We start from the raw sequence: 15,207 nt of genomic DNA on the forward strand, positions 1-15,207 counted from the left end.
CAGAGCAAGGGACTTCTACTGATTGTCTGCTAAAGAAATAAATATGCAAAGAAGAAGCCACTTATCTCTGACTCATTCTTAGTTTAGAATAGGATGACAAATATTTTTTTGAGGCTGTGATAGGAAACATTGACCAAATATCGGATGAGATCCATTCTCTGTGTTTTCTGGACACAAACTAGATAAAATGTAATTCGTTCTGGCTCCCCATGCAAGGCATTTGGCTCAATCCACAAACTTCAAACACAGGGATAAAGATTGTTAACCATGTGGTTGTCATTTGTTTTAATTATTATTGGAAACCTATAATGGTCATCTCTTTGAAAATGAGGGTTGGGCCCTTCACTCTGGGATCGGTCCTGTGCGTTTCCCCGAGCGTTCCTGTGCGATTCCCCGAGCGCTCCTGTGCGATTCCCCGAGCGTTCCTGAGCGATTCCCCGAGCGTTCCTGTGCGATTCCTCGAGCGTTCCTGTGTGGTGCGTTTTGACAGCCCATTCTTTTGAATGGGCTGCAAAATGCACTGGACCACTGTAGGGTTTGCACTCATTTTTAAAAATGCACCGCAGTACCATGCGATTTGTTGCCCACTAACATATTGCAGTTGGGGTGCTAAATAAAAATACATAGGCACCTGCACCGAACATTTATAGGGAAAGCTGATCCATAGAACATCTGATTGCCTCTCGGGGGATCAGGAAGGAATTTTTTCCCTGCAGGAGCAGATTGGATCATGTTTTGCTGGTTTTTTTGCCTTCCTCTGGATCAACTTTTTGTATATCTTTTGTATATCTATAACTTTTTTTTTTTTTTTTTTTGGTTGAACTGGATGGACTTTTGTCTTTTTTCAGCCAGACTAAAGCTGGCCATACACATATAGATTTTCATTTGAGAATCTTCGTTTCAAGAATATTTGTTTGATTTTTTTAACCACTTGCCCTCCAGAGGATTTACCCCCCCCTTCCTCACCAGGCCATTTTTTGCATGATGGCGCTGCGTTACTTTGAAAATTGCGTGGTCATGCAACACTGCACCCAAATTAAATTTACATCCTTTTTTCCCACAAATTGAGCTTTCTTTCGGTGGGATTTGATCGCCTGCACGGTTTTTATTTTTTGCGCTATAAAAAAAAGACCGACAGTTTTGAGGAAAAAAACAACATTTGTGACACTTTGCTATTAAACATGTCCAGTAAAAAAATTTAAAAAATAAAATTTCGGCATACATTTAGGACAAAATGTATTCTTCTCCATGTCTTTGCTAAAAAAAAAATCCCAATAATTGTATATTAATTGGTTTATGTGAAAGTTATAGTGTTTACAAATTGTGGTATATATAGTGGGATTTTTTTTTTTTTACTAGTAATGGAGCGAACAGCGACTTATAGTGGGACTGCGGCGGACATTCTGACACTGGGGGGAACTGACTTGGTGTCACTGACATCTCCAGTGACACCAATACAGTAATCAGTGCTAATAAAAAGCACTGACACTGTACTAATGGCACTGGGCAGGAAGGGGTTAATAGTTAGTGGGGTCAAATCGATGTTTGTTTTCTACAGCAGTGATGGTAAAATTTGAAAACTTTTTTCAAGCAAACAAATTTTCAGCCAGTGTATGATGTTATTGTTCAGAAATGACATTAATTTTTAACTCAAATTTTAAAAGCAAAAGACAATTTTTGAACGACATTCGTCCATTCATCGAATGTGCAAAGAATTTTCGAACAACTTTTTGTATGAATATTCTCGTCTGAAAATCTAGATGTGTATGGCCAGCTTAATAATCCCCACCCTGGTGTGCCAGCTTTTTGAACTGAACCCATTGTTCTTCCAGCTACTTCATCACATGTTTTCAGTCCACTACCTGATTAATGGCCTACCAGCCAGGAACAGGTACATCCCTGGTAGGGTTGCCACCTCATCCCTTTAAAACTGAACACATATTTATATCACAGGTTCTGGGGCTTAGTGAATGCAGATTTGGCAGCACAGTGGTGACCAGGGGCGGACTGACCATTTGGAAACTCGGGCACTGCCCGAGGGCCCGGGGTCAGTAGGGGGCCCCATGAGATGCCCCTGGTACCTTTTTCATAGGCTTTTTTGAGTTTGGGCAAGGACACAGGGGCCCCATGATCCCCAATTGCCAGGGGGCCCCCATGAGTTATCAGTCTGCCTCTGGTGGTGACATGGTTAGCACTTCCGCCTGGCAGTACTGGCGTTATTGGTTCAAATCCCATCTACAGCACCACCTGCCTGGAGTTTGCATGATCTCCTTGTGTGGGTTTCCTCCCACACTCCAAAGGTATGCTGGTAGGTTAATTGGCTTCTGTCTATATTGGCCCTAGTATGTGTATGTATGAATGTGAGTTAGGGACCTTAGATTGTACACCCCTTGAGGGTTAGGGACTGATGGGAATGTACAATATATACGCAAAGCGCTGTGTAAATTGATGGCGCTATATAAGTACCTGGAATAAATAAGGCACCAACAGCTTCAACTCTTCTGGGAAGGCCGTCCACAAGATTTAGGAGGGTGTCTATGGGAAGGTTGGACCATTCTTCCAGAAGCACATTTGTCAGGTCAGGCACTGATGTCGGGGGAGGAGGCCTGGCTCACAGTCTCCACTCTAATTCATCGCAAAAGTGTTCTATGGGGTTGAGGTCAGGACTCTGTGCAGGCCAGTCAGGTTCCTCCACCCCAAACTGGCTCCTCCATGTCTTTATGGACCTTGCTTTGTGTACTGGTGTGCAGTCATGTTAGAACAGGAAGGGGCCATCCCCAAACTCTTCCCACAAAGTTGGGAGCATGAAATTGTCCAAAGTGTCACCTTAAGAGTTCCCTTCACTGGAACTAGGGGGCCAAGCCCAACCCCTGAAAAACAACCTCACGCCATAATCCCCCCTCCACCAAACTTTACATTTGGCACAATGCAGTCAGGCAAGTACCGTTCTCCTGGCAACTCCTAACCCAGAAAGTTCCATCGGATTGCCAGACAGAGAAGCGTGATTGGTCACTCCAGAGAACACGTCTCCACTGCTCTAGAGTCCAGTGGCGGCATGCTTTACACCACAACATTCGACGCTTTGCATTGCACTTGGTGATGTAAGGCTTGCATGCAGCTGCTCGGCCATGGAAACCCATTCCATGAAGCTCTCTACGCACTGTTGTTGTGCTAATCTGAAGGCCACACCAAGTTTGGAGGTCTTTAGCTATTGACTCTGCAGACAGTTGTGACTTCTGTGCACCGCCATCTTCCTTTGTTATATCATCTGGTCCAGCTGTCTTTTATGAGTTTTTGGGGCCGGACCCCTGATGACAAGCCATGGAGCAAGTGTAATAAGTTGTATATTGGTGAGGGGGCGCACTGGACACCTTAGCTACCATTGTGCTATATGCTGGGTGACCAGTGAGCCCCTGTACCTGTAAGGAGGGGTGGGCTCCCTCATGCTCAGGGATATCCATCATCCATAGTCACCCATAGCTCCAGAGCCTTTCATGAAGCTGCAACAGGTCAGATAGAGTCCTCCTTATATCCTGGCTGGAGGACGTCCAGCATCAATTAGCCCTTTCCACCTTAGCCTTGCTGTCATCACACATGGGTGTTATGCAATTGCAGCCTGCCTAGGAACTCCCACTCCTCCCAACTGACATCTACTCATTAAGGAATTTTTATATTTGCATAACTCCTCCCAAGAGCCAACCCACTGCTTCCATCAGAGCTGAGTGCTCTTGAGAGGAGTACTGAGGCAGGGTGCTGTGATGTTTTCAGGAAGCTATGTACAGCACCCTACCTGCCCCTCCCACCAGCCGTGATCTGCCTGCATTGCATGGAGATGCACAGAGACCCACTCATTTAATGGAAATTGAATGTTTTATTTGACATTTTAATTGACATGTTGATGAGCAAAGGGGAAAGGAGGGACCAAAGAAGGCAAAATAAAATCAGATTCAACTTTAAAGAGGTACCTCTATCGCAGTGGCATTTTTATATTTATTTTTTTGTTGCCGTCAGTGTCCCATTTGATGGCTTTCTTTTTATTACCTGTCCCAGAGATGCAACAGAAAGCAAAGAATTCTCTCCAAAGTTAAGGGGAAACACACTCTTAAAACGTGGTCACTATAAAGGTGTCCCCATTGGAAGATTTCCCATTTTGGATTTCTCATCACTTTCTCTCCCAGTGACAATGGTCACCAGAACAAATGGAGAGGATAGATCTCTCCAGAGGGGACAAGGACAGCAATAAAAACCTGACAGAGGTTCTAATCCTTCCCGACTCCATTCATAACAACCAAAAAGTCTTCAGATCATCTCTAACATCACCCAGTAAAAATCAATAGGTCCATGACAACCATCACATCATAGATTACTGTCTTCTATAGGAGGAGCTCTGCATACCCAGAATAACTCATCTGTCCAGTGACACCTATGACTCTCCTATGTTCCCACAACCCAAAATGGGACCAAATGTGTTGCTGCATTCCCATTGACTTGTATGAAAGTGGGCGGGGTTTTCTATGGGTGGAGGGTGTGGCCACATTGTGATTAATGGGGAAAGCTAAGAAAATTCTATTCATTGTAATTTATCTATATCAATAAATACCAGCGCAAACCCACATAATAAATTGCATCACCCAGCCTATTAAACAAACTTAAAAAACTGTGACACAAAACCACTTTTGTGCTAATAAAAATAAAAAAATATATATATAAATAAATATATAAATAATTTTTTGAATTCATAAGTCCAGTGACAAAAAAATCCCAAAATTAACAGTCCCATGACAAAATAGGTTAAATTGTAATTATATTGTAATTTTCATTAGATTCTTCCGTGCCTTTGATCCCTTCACCATCCACCAGTGCAAAAACCAACATTAACCGCACTCACCAGATAATAGTGAGTCACACGCCTTTCAGGAATATTAAGGGCTCCTGGACCCCCTTTACTTTTTATGAGATCTCCAAATACTGCTTCCTCTTGTATATGGGTACCTCTTCTGGTTACTCCTCTCACCGAATCCCCCAAGGAAAATCAGGAAGAAGAAAAAACCATAGCGTGATACCGTAGTGGTTTCTCATCAAAATAATCTCTCCAGACCACTCACATTTTAGCGGGATATAACCCGCATTTTATTTGAAACAACAACGATTTTAAACGATCCACTTTCCATGTACAGCGTTGACGCACTTCCGGTTGCCTGTTCCGGCGTCTGACGTCATTTCCGGTGAGTGGAACGCACGCCGAGCGGTGCGTTCCAAGGGGCCATCTTTGCATAGTGGATGAGTCTGCATCTGAGGTCTGCCATCCTGCTGTATACTAGGCTGTGGGGTCTTTTATGCAAAAATCGCTGTACATGGAAAGTGGATCGTTTAAAATCGTTGTTGTTTCAAATAAAATGCGGGTTATATCCCGCTAAAATGTGAGTGGTCTGGAGAGATTATTTTGATGAGAAACCACTACGGTATCACGCTATGGTTTTTTCTTCTTCCTGATTTTCCTTGGGGGATTCAGTGAGAGGAGTAACCAGAAGAGGTACCCATATACAAGAGGAAGCAGTATTTGGAGATCTCATAAAAAGTAAAGGGGGTCCAGGAGCCCTTAATATTCCTGAAAGGCGTGTGACTCACTATTATCTGGTGAGTGCGGTTAATGTTGGTTTTTGCACTGGTGGATGGTGAAGGGATCAAAGGCACGGAAGAATCCAATGAAAATTACAATATAATTACAATTTAACCTATTTTGTCACGGGACTGTTAATTTTGGGATTTTTTTGTCACTGGACTTATGAATTCAAAAAATTATTTATATATTTATTTATATATATATTTTTTTATTTTTATTAGCACAAAAGTGGTTTTGTGTCACAGTTTTTTAAGTTTGTTTAATAGGCTGGGTGATGCAATTTATTATGTGGGTTTGCGCTGGTATTTATTGATATAAGTTTTTTTGGTTTTTGCACCTGTGTACAGCAGCATCTCACAGCAGCATTGTGTGTTTAATAGGAGAGTCCTGGGCGCTGAGGTTTTTTCTTTTTTACATTGTAATTTATCTAACAGGTGGGCCGAGAGGAAAAAAGGCTCCAAAAATAGTGAGCATTTGAAGCACACAAAGTAGATTTATATTCATTGTGGTTAACCAGGAATACATCTGAATTTTTTAACCAACAACAGGGCACTCTACCTCCCACTGACACCAATGACGAGGCATTCAAACTGACAGCAATGATGGGGCACTCAAACTGACACCAATGATGAGGCACTCAAACTGACACCAATGACGAGGCATTCAAACTGACACAAATGATGAGGCACTATTCCTCTCACTGATACCAATGATGGGGCACTATTCCTCCCACTGATACCAATGATAGGGTACTATTCCTCCCACTGATACCAATGATGGGCCACTATTCCTCCCTATGACACCAGCAATGGGGAACTATTCCTCCCACTGACATCAATGACGAGGCATTCAAACTGACACCAATGATGAGGCACTCAAACTGACATCAATGATGAGGCACTCAAACTGACATTAATGATGGGTCTCTTACTGACACCATCAATGGGGCACTATTCCTCCCCCTAATACCAAAGATGCATTGTTTACTCCCACTGACACCAGGACAATTTCAACTCCCACTGGCCACAACTCCCACCGGCCCCCTAAAGTCTGAAGGACCTGGGCCTTTGTATAGAAAGTTTGGAGACTCCTGTCTCAGAGGATCAAATCATATTTGTTCAATGCATGTGCAGACTTGGCTTCCTTGTGAAGTTGCACAAAGACTGAGCCTTGCTGATTCTCTTATCTCACTGCAGGTATAGCAGACAGGGCTATAAGCGAGTAAGGCTGGCCATACACTATACAATTTTCTGTCCAATTTCTGCCCAATTTTCTTTAGATTTACCTTCAACTATGTAGTGCAAGATCCTGCCTAATTGAATACAGTTGAAAGCGTTGTTTAGGTTTGACCTCATATTATATGGTTTTGGTAAATCTACAGCAAAATTCTCAAGAAAATTGTATAATGTATGGCCAGCCATAGTTAGTCTAACCAGTTGGTTTTGGCATACTAACCACTTCAGCTATGTACATCCAGAGAGATTGAAGTTGGATTAGTTAATTTTTCATGGCTTTTGTATAGGGGGTGTATCCTTTTCCTACATACTTGTCCTAAAAGGTGTCCCTCTTTCTGACCCCAGAAAATTTGGAGATATGATAAAATTTAGTAGAAGCAACATGACCACATATCATTCAGAACGTTGTCAGGATCTCTTTTGAGCAACATTGGGTTATGTTCTTTATTAAGGGCTCCGTTTATTTGTCCCAGCTAATTTCCAAGACGATTTCACCCTCATTGTTATTTATATTAATGACAAAATTGTAGAACAAAGAAATTTGTTGTGTAATGGCTATTTTGGGCCTACAATCATTTTTACCTTCATGAACATTATTATGAACTTTTGATAGGAGTCTTACAAGTCTCAGTTCATGAACTGCTGTACTAAAAGGACAAGTAACTCTGTGGGAGGTGCCACTTCAAAGGACTCCATTGAGGTGAGGGGGAAGGAATTAGGCAGCTGGAGCTTCCTGTCTTTTTTAACAGCTGGTGACCTAAACTGACCAGTGTCTTGAGCCCACCTTTAGAGGTTAAGATATGTGGAAGGGTGTGGCTTTACCTGGGTGCAGGGGCGGACTGACCATTTAAGCACTCAGGCACTGCCCGAGGGCCCAGGGTCAGTAGGGGGCCCCATGAGATGCCCCTGGTACCTTTCATTGGCTTTTTCATAGGTTTATTTGGGTGTGGGCCAGGACACAGGGGCCCCATGATCCCCAGTTGCCCGGGGGCCACATGAGTTGTCAGTCTGTCCCTGCCTGGGTGGTGAGTCTAGGCATGGTCTTTTCAAAAGTATATAACACAAAAGCAAGACCCCCATTTTCTCTCTCTTGAAGCCCAGTCATCATGGATGTCTGCGTAACGTACCATCAGGGGCGGACTGACCATTTGGAAACTCGGGCAATGCCTGAGGGCCTGGGGTCAGTAGGGGGCCCCATGAGATGGCCCTGGTACCTTTTTCATAGGCTTTTTTGAGTTTGGGCAAGGACACAGGGGCCCCATGATCCCCTATTGCTCGGGGGCCCCATGAGTTGTCAGTCTGCCCCTGTGTACCATCATTATTCTCTGTTTCCTTCCTGTAACTTTCTTTCCTGTAGTCACCTCTATGTATTGGTAACATTCTGTATTTGCATCGTAGTATCACTACTTGTAAAGTTATACCGGCTACATTATACTTTGTTATAACTGATTAGTAGTCATCTTCTTTTCTGTGTAAATAAATTTGATCTTTATTTTTTGCACAGTTGTTATCATTTGGTATTAACATCATTGGTAATAGCCGCATGAGGATTGGCTAAATTCATGTCTAGGTAAAAGGTTGTAATCCCTTATTATATTTATCATCAAGCGAATAAGTGAGGTGGCACAACTAGGCAAAACAGTTGTAAATTATGGCTTTATAGATAACACCGGAGATATGAGCTTTACCCAGGCTCCCTTATTCAGATAGAAGGCGGCATGGAGGGGTTCGGTGAAGCTGGTGGTGAAGGTGTGGAGGTGTCTGATGGGGTCACTCAGCTGGTAAAATGATAGACGGCCGCCTTCATAATCCAAATATAATCCCAATCTCTGCACAGGAGACTCAAGGTGTAACTCCTGTACTTGATAGTCATGTTCACATGTATATTCATCTTCAGTAAAGCCAAAACACCAAGACTTGTTATTACGCCCAATAGCAGACTCCTCTTCATCTCTCTTTATACTGGGATAGCAAACAGCCACATACCAATCCCCATGGTCACCAATCTCCACTTCACAGTAATGTCTTCCATGAAAAAAACTCTCCCTACTCATCACCTGACTGTATAATGTAAATCTCTGTGGTATTTTTTGTCTATTAATATGTGTGTCAGAACGGGATGCTGTTCTCAGGTCAACGGATAAAGCCACTAAGGTATAAGCTGTTTTTCTATCCAGGAGCAGGCTGGTTGTATCTTGTGTACTAAAGTTGGTTTTTAATTGCATATTAATGATAAGATCAGTCATAGATCTGTGCAACACAAGAGAGATCATAAAATCATCCAGAACACAAGCAGAAGATTTCCCCGAACTCTGGTCACCGGTGTCCTCATCTTGGACAAGTTTAAGAGTATCTGATCTTGTAGGACAGTTGTTGGGTCGGTCATGTTACACAACTTCTTGATGTGACTGATTTTCCTGGACAGATCATCCTTCTGTATCTCCATCTGTTTGATGAGATCAGTGACCGATAAGGAGACCTCCTCTACCTGCCTGGTGATCTCACTCAGGACTCTCCGTTTCTGGACCTCTAGCTGTCTCATGATGTCCTCAAACAGGGCAGAGACTCTCTTTATCTCATTATCTGCTTTTCTTTGTGCTTTTCCCTTCTGGTCCTGTAGGTTCAGAATTTCTTGCTCAGTTTTCTCTCTCTTCATATTCATCTTTTCCAGAATATTTCTCAGTTTCTCCTTCTTCTTCTCCAAAGCCTTTGCTAGAAGTTCTACTTCATGTCCTTTATGTTTCCCCACCAGACAGCAGGACACACATAGGCAGACAGAATCCTCAGAGCAGTAATACTTCAGAAGCTTCTTGTGGATGGAGCATTTCTTACTACTGAAGGACGAGGTGGGTTCTATCAGCACATGGTCCACTGTCTTGTTGTGGGCTGTCAGGTGTTTATCCCACATAGAAGTCTCACAATGCAGACAAGTCTTGATAGCTTCCACTGGAGAATCCACACAATACAATACGTACAGAGAATCTCACGTTTCTCCTCCTTTGGTTTTGTAGATCTGAAGTTGTCCACAACGTTACACAGCTTTCTTTTCTTCTCTAGTAGAGGCCACTCTGTCTATTCCTCTCTGCACTCCGGACAGGAATAGACCCCATGTATGGATTATGTTTTGACGGGATATCGAAAGAATAAGCCAAGCTGTGATTCATTATCAGTTTTTTATAGAAGGAAAAATATTCCATTATTTTTTGAGGCTGTGATAGGAAACGTAGATCAAATAACGGAGGAGATCCACTCTCTGGATGTTCTGAACACAAACTACATAGACTGGCATTCATTCCAACAGTGGATCCCTCCCCATCCAAGGCATTGGGCTCATTTCACAAAGCTTTAACACAAAAATAAGGAACTTTATTTTAACCACATGATTGTTATTATTATACAGGATTTATGGCGCCAACAGTTTGCTCAGCGCTGTACAATATAACGGGAGACAATACAGCAACAATACAGTTCAATACAAGAGGGAGGGGCTAGTGGTACAAAAGGTAATAATTGTGGGGGATGGACTGGCCCTCTCTGTTGATCCCTCCACTGGCTTCCGCTCACCCAATGAATTCAATAAAAAAAAAAGGGGAAAGATAAAGAGTAAATAATGACAATACAGTAAAAACAAAAATTGAAGCTTGGCTGTATTGTTGCAGTAATTCCCAACATGTTTCGCCCAACAAGGGCTTCTTCAGGGAGAGAGAGAAAATGCTTAGTCATGATGGGGGGGGGGGTTGGTGCAGGTAAGGGGGGGGGGAGGGGAGCAGCTTTGCACAGACCACCAACATAGCAGGGATGGGAGGGGGGATACAGGCACACTGCACAGAGAGCCGGATGAAAAAAAAGACGTAAACTGACCACGCTATAAGTTGGATCGGCTGGTTTTTTTTTCATTATTAAATCACACAAAATACGTAAATCTGAAAAGCTGGATTTTTTTATTTTATGTTCGTATTACGGCTGGAGGCCTAGTTAAGCAGGACGCAGGTATTCATTTTCTTGATGCCTATTGGGATCTTGTTTTTTGTTATTTAACCCCTCGCCTACAGGGCACTTCTACCTCCTTCCTGCCAAGGCCAATTTTCAGCTTTCAGTGCTGTCGCACTTTGAATGACAATTGCGCAGTCATGCAACACTGTACCCATATGAAATTTTTATCATTTTTTTGTGACAGACAGAGCTTTATTATGGTGGTGTTTAATCACCTCTGGGATTTTTATTTTTTCTTAACCCAAAAACCACTGAAAATTTTGAAGAAACAAAAAAACGTTTTTCTTAGTTTTTGTTATAAAATTTGTAAATAGGTGATTTTTCTCCTTCACTGATGTGAGGCTGCAGTGATGGGCACTGATGAGGAGGCACTGATTAACACTGATGGGCATTGACAGGCATCACTAATGGGCACTGAAAGGCAGCACTGATATATGGCACTGATAGGCGGCCTTGACTGGCACTGATAGGCGGCACTGACTGGCAGCACTGATAGGTGGCACTGGCGGGTGACGCTGAAAGCCAGCTCAGATGTGCACTGATATGTGGCATTGATGTGCACTGATAGGAACTGATATGTGGCACTGATGGGAACTGGCATGTGGCACTGATGAGCACTGACACAAGGCACTGATGGACACTGACAGGTGGCACTGCTGGGGCTACACTGATCATCAGTGCCCTGATGATCAGTGTTCATGTTCCCTCCGAGGAATGTCGATTACCGGCTCTCCTCTCCTCTGTCAGCGTGACAGCTCGTGAGGAGAGAAATGCCGATAACCGGCATTTCCCTGTTTACATGTGGTCAGCTGTGATTGGACACAGCTGATCACATGACCGAGCCGACATCTTCGGCTCTTTCCGTGATCGGTGATCCGCTGTGTCCAAGGGACACAGCGCACCGCCGATCTGCGCGCTCCCTGAGCTGCACGTGCATGGTGAGAATGGGAGGATGTCATATGACGTCCTCCCAGAACGAGAGAACCACCTTGCGCCCGTCATTGGACTATATGGTGGGCGGGAGGTGCTTAAAATGTTATTTATTGATGGAAATAATGGAAAAAAAACCCCAGCAAAACGTGGCAAAAACGCAGGTGCAAAAAATGCAAAACACAATGCAGAAACGGCTCAAATGCAACCTGCATAGGTGTGAACCTACCCTAATTTATAGTATTCCCCTGAAAAAAATATGTTCCTTATAGGCAGAGTCTGATGGGCTAATCAGACTTTACTTCCTAAATGTCTCGTTATTTCTGTCCACCAGAAAGTTTGAGGGGCTCCTGCCCACCTTTGTGTGATCCCGCTCCTCCTGTAAAATCTCTTATAATAAAACATATTGTAAAGCGCTGAGCAAACTGTTGGCGTTATATAAATCCTGTGTAATAATAATGACCCATGTAATCGCATCATGGTGAGCATCAACAACCATCAATCTGCGTCTTGAAGTTTGTTGACCAAAGTGCAATAAAAAAATTTTTTAAAAAAAAGCTGGAAAATGCTCATTATTTCAATAGAAAGCGTATTGGGGACACACACGCCTAGCAGCGACTGCAGTTTTAGGGCTCATTCACACCATGTATGCTCAACTGCATTGGGTGGCGATACCGAAGGCAGGTCCAAGGCAATAACCAATGACATAACACTGTCTATATGCTCAGTTCATATCAATGTGCTGCCTTGGCGTGCACTGAGCAAAAATAGGACACGCTACACTTAAGCCTGGGTTCACACTGCTGTGACTTCTCATGCAATTTGCTTGGTGGCGAAACGCAGAAAGTCACATGACGAGTCAAAACACATTCATTTCATTGAGTGCCATCCTAATTGCTGCAATAACAACAAAAAAGCTCCTGCACTACTTTTCTGCATCTTCCTTGTGACATGAGTGCCATAGACTGCAATGGTAAAATCATAAAAGTCGCAAGAAAGTCATTTCTTTGTCTCATTGTTGTGACTTGGGCTGCGACTTTAGAGGGTTTTGCGAGTTCAGTAATATGTGTCACACTCTGTATTGTTATGATTGGCCAAAGCCAAAGTTGCATCCAGGGGCGGACTGACAACTCATGGGGCCCCCGGGCAATAGGGGATCATGGGGCCCCTGTGTCCTTGCCCAAACTCAAAAAAGCCTATGAAAAAGGCACCAGGGGCATCTCATGGGGCCCCCTACTTGGGCAGTGCCCGAGTTTCCAAATGGTCAGTCCGCCCCTGGTTGCATCAAAGTCGCATTGAAGTCACATCAAGTTGCAATGCAAAGCTGCACAGGAAATTGCACAATTTTGGGGTCGCAGCAGTGTGAACCAAGCCTAAATGCAGCACACTGCAATCCAAATACAGGGAAAAAAAAGGATTTTGGCTCCTGCTGTGAAAAAAAGGCAACGATGTAAAAAGGTAGCAAAGAAATGCATAAAAAAAAACGCACATCAATGCAAGTGTGTTTAAAATGTGTCAATGTGCCCTAAATGCAATACACATGGCGTAAATCCTGCCAACCTGAATCGAATGTGCTCAGTGTGAATAGAAGCGAACAGCTAAGCAACAAGGACCTATTTAGACCTATACCGGTGCACAGGGGCGGACTGACAACTCATGGGGCCCCCGGGCAATAGGGGATCATGGGGCCCCTGTGTCCTTGCCCAAACTCAAAAAAGCCTATGAAAAAGGCACCAGGGGCATCTCATGGGGCCCCCTACTTGGGCAGTGCCCGAGTTTCCAAATGGTCAGTCCGCCCCTGGTTGCATCAAAGTCGCATTGAAGTCACATCAAGTTGCAATGCAAAGCTGCATTGGAAATTGCACAATTTTGGGGTCGCAGCAGTGTGAACCAAGCCTAAATGCAGCACACTGCAATCCAAATACAGGAAAAAAAAAGGATTTTGGCTCCTGCTGTGAAAAAAAAGGCAACGATGTAAAAAGGTAGCAAAGGTACCAGGGGCATCTCATGGGGCCCCCTACTGACCCCGGGCCCTCGGGCAGTGCCCGAGTTTCCAAATGGTCAGTCCGCCCTTGTCTGTGCATAGATTAGGTAGTGTTGGCACATGTGTTGTCATGCGTAAATGTACATTTGAGTTGCATTTTTTTATGTATGTGTTCACTGAGATTTTGAGATAGCGCCAACAGTTTGCGCAGCGCTTTACAATATAAAGGTAGACAATACAGATACCATACAATAAAAAAACAAGAAGATTAAGAGGGCCTTGCTCAGAAGAGCTTACACAGGCTCCATGTACACGGGGCGTTTTAATAACGCTGGTAACATTAAAAACGTGAGTTTTTCAGTGTTTTATAGTGTTTTTGCATTAGCGTTTAGCAGTGTTTTGCTGCATTTTGCCACCTTTTTTCACGTTTGAGATTTCTAGCATTTTTTGTTACCAAAAAAAAAATAAAAAATGGGGGGGTTGGTTACAAAAAATCCAAAAAGCCAGTTTGTCACGTTTTGATGCGTTTTTCAGCATTAGAGCATTTTGACAGCTAAAAAACTACTCTAGAAACCCACTAGTTCTGGGATTTTTTTTTTTTTTCCAGCCAAAAAATGTTGATTCCAGTCTGTGTGTATGGACACCTAGGATAACATGCTGGGGGGTTTACTGGCTGTAGAAAAAAGTCAAAAGCCAAAAACAGCCGCTGTAAAAACGTCAAGTGTGCATGAGGACTAATAGGGTGGGCAAGTGTTACAAAAGGTTAGAACTGTGGGGGATGAGCTGTTGTAAGTGATAAATGTCTATTCGGAGGTGTGATAAGCTTCCCTGAAGAGGTGAGTTTTCAGGGATCTCCTAAAGGCAGCTAGAGTAAGATATAGCTGGACAGATTGAAGTAGAGAGTTCCAGAGGATGGGAGAGGCTCTGGCGAAGTCCTGGAGGTGAGCATAGGAGGAGGATAGGGTTCAAAGCCATTGACCAAGTCTTGTGGATACATGTTGCCAACACAAAACAATGCATGTTGTATGCACTTGAACACTTTCCGGTCCACCCTTCCGAGTCCTCATTCCCCACCCCTTCTCATCAGAGTTCTTAGCCCCCCACTTTCAGATGAGAATCCTTAGCCCGCCACTTTCCCATGAGCCCATCTGCAGCATGGAAACACATGACATTGGGTAAAAATATGGAATGCAATGCAGCACCCTTGACAGACCCAGAAGGCACCCCAGGTGCTGTGGCACCATTTGAGAAACTTTGGTCTATGGTCAGTAGTGTATTCGCGTCTTGTGCTGACAACCGATCACTAGCCATTAGATGTAGAGCCAGCTCTGAGTATTGATCGGAGTGCAGGCCACCCTTCCAGGCTGCCAACAGCCAATCATCTGCCATCACTTCCTCCACCCCCCGTCACCAACAACCTCCACCATCGCTGCCCATCACCA

General features: G+C 43.7%; 1 pseudogene; it reads right to left on the reverse strand.

Moving 5' to 3' along the window:
• Positions 1 to 8,319: 8,319 nt before the first annotated feature.
• On the reverse strand, positions 8,320 to 9,963 carry LOC149440682 (E3 ubiquitin-protein ligase TRIM39-like; annotated as a pseudogene).
• Between the last annotated feature and the right edge of the window lie 5,244 nt (positions 9,964 to 15,207).

Source organism: Staurois parvus, unplaced genomic scaffold (genome assembly GCF_062004578.1).
Source record: "Staurois parvus isolate SC_StPar_1 unplaced genomic scaffold, SC_StPar_1.0 ptg001060l, whole genome shotgun sequence".
Lineage (NCBI taxonomy): Eukaryota > Metazoa > Chordata > Amphibia > Anura > Ranidae > Staurois > Staurois parvus.